The sequence below is a fragment of the Kogia breviceps genome, chromosome 9 (assembly GCF_026419965.1).
Source record: "Kogia breviceps isolate mKogBre1 chromosome 9, mKogBre1 haplotype 1, whole genome shotgun sequence".
Lineage (NCBI taxonomy): Eukaryota > Metazoa > Chordata > Mammalia > Artiodactyla > Physeteridae > Kogia > Kogia breviceps.
Window position 1 is genome coordinate 111,221,369 of NC_081318.1, and position 2,533 is coordinate 111,223,901.

At 49.6% G+C, this 2,533-nt stretch overlaps 1 pseudogene; it reads left to right on the top strand.

Annotated features, from left to right (window-relative positions):
- Window positions 1–338: 338 nt before the first annotated feature.
- LOC131762863 (nuclear transcription factor Y subunit alpha pseudogene) lies at window positions 339–1,192 on the top strand (annotated as a pseudogene).
- The last annotated feature ends 1,341 nt before the right edge of the window (window positions 1,193–2,533 follow it).

The following is a 2,533-nucleotide window of genomic DNA, read 5'->3' on the forward strand; positions in this document are numbered from 1 at the left end:
GTGCGATGCGTCCCCATTCCCCCGACCCTTAGGCACAGCTTCTCAGGCCCCTGGCCGGGGGGTGTTGGGTTTGCCTGACATGAAGGCCCCTGCATTCAGAATTCATGAAGCCCTGGAAAGAAGTCTGGGGAAAGATTTATCTACATATTGCTTATATACAGCTGTCCCTTCCCCACGTTTCCAAGGAATGCATCTTGAAGTCTTCTAGGATCTCCGGAGTGAAACTCACTGTGGTCAAGGCTCTAACTTGGAGGGACCAGTATACGGCAAACAGCAATAGTTCAACAGAGCAGATTGTTATACAGGCTGGACAGATTCAGCAGCCGGTCCAGGGACAGCCATTAATGGTACAGGTCAGTGGAGGCCAGTTAATCCCATCAACTGGCCAACCCATCATGGTCCAGGCTGTTCCTGGTGGACAAGGTCAAACCATCATGCAAGTACCTGTATCTGGCACACAGGGTTTGCAGCAGATACAGCTGGTCCCACGCGGACGGATCCAGATCCAGGGTAAGCAGTCTATGCAGGTGCAGCGCCAGCAGGGCCAGACCCAGCAGATCCTCATCCAGCAGCCCCAGACAACCGTCACCGCTGGCCAGACGCAGACGCAGCAGCAGACTGCTGTCCAGGGGCAGGAAACGGCACAAACCGCCGAAGGGCCGACCATCGTCTATCAGCCAGTTAATGCACGTGGCGCCATTCTCCAGCCAGGCATGATCACCATCCCTGCAGCCAGTTTGGCAGGAGCACAGATTGTTCAGACCGGAGCCAATGCCAACACGACCAGCAGTGGGCAAGGGACTGTCACTGTGACACTACCGGGGGCAGGCAGCGTGGTCACTTCAGGAGGGACGGTCACGATGGTACCTGGTGCTGGCTCGGTGCCTGCTCTCCAGAGCACCTCTCTCTTCCTGGGGCAGAGACGCTGGAAGAAGAGCCTCTCTGTGTGAATGGCAAACGGTACCACCATATACTTAAGAGGGGGCAAGCCCGGGCTAAATTAGAGGCAGAAGGGAAAATTCCACGGGAAAGAAGGAAATAACCGCATGAGTGTCGGCACCGTCATGCCACGGCATGGAAGCGTGGTGAAGGGGGAGGATTTTTCTCTCTAAAGGAAAAAGATAGTCCCCGCATTCGGCATCCAAATCAAGCAGATGAAGAGGCTATGACACAGATCATCCGAGTGTCCTAAGCTCAGGCCTTGCGACGGAGCTGATCGAGGTCACGTTCTTCACACTACTTCCCACTGTTCCAAGGAAACTGATCAACTCTTCCAATGGGTCACTGACGATTACACTCTGCCCTTTTCTACAGGACAGAAACCACCTAGCTTTTAATAAGTGGCTCAATATTATAATTGCAAGGATGTCTGGCAAACGGAAGTTGAAAGCCTTTGTCTCACCCTTTCGGTCAGGACTTATTTCAGACTGTTGGTGACATTGGCATCTCATGGATTGGGACGATGCAGGGGACCCATGCCAGCCCAGCAGTACCACACCTAGCACTGAATGTTGACTGGTGACGCCAGCCAGCCGTCTCAGCAGAGGAGAACGACCTTCTCCGCCTAAACTGCAATCGGGGGAGCTGCAGCCCACTCCCTCCCATGGATTCCAAACAACACCCACCCCTCTGATGTGGGATCTCAGGCTGACTAATGGACACTTTGTATTCAGAGATGGTTTCTAGGCAAGGAAGCTCCATCTCATGATACGGAAACAATAAATTCTCTGAGATACATTCATCTAATCTGTGGTAATAATAAGAATCTCTTCTACCCAGATGATAGGTTGGTATTTTTGGACTCCAGCCAAGAAAAAGCTAGCTCTGGGGATAGACTGATAAAGGACTCAAGCACTAAAAATATAAATTGCTGAATCTCTTAGCTTTGACAAATTGTGGTCTGCTTGTCTGTTGACAGGTCATGTGGACTGTAGTTCTTGCTGTGGTTACTTTTAAGACAATTTAGAGTGTACTGAACCTTGACACTGCCTTTCCTAAGTAGAGAACAAAATTATAGAACTTCTGTGCTCAAGTGCTGAGGACGTTTGTAGTAACTCCTTGACAGAGCAAAACGAGAGGTTTTCAATCATAGGCTTTGTGACGGCATTTGAGGAATAGAAAGGTTCATGTTTGTTTCAGTCTAGAAGGACAAAGAGTAGTATATATACTCTCGTGTTGTCATGTAACACGATTCGCCAGTGGATGGATGCCCGGAATGGATCATTAAGATAAAAGACTAATTTACATTTATACTATAACCTTTTAACAAGCACAGAAAGGGAAAAGTCTGAGATTTGGTCCTTGACAATTTCTGGAAAGCGCTATTCAATCAAGCTATCCTGGACACATTCCACGTTGCCTGCTAGAGCTTCAGGCGGATGTTGGCTTCACTCCTGTGCTTTGTACTGGCCCTGGAGAGGGAACATTCTCATTCTTCCCAAGGCAGCTGATTCTTTGGTGCTAGTTTCCGTTTGCTTCCCCTTTTGTCCGTAGACCTTGTGCAGAAAGGTTTTCACATTGCATCCATGTTCTG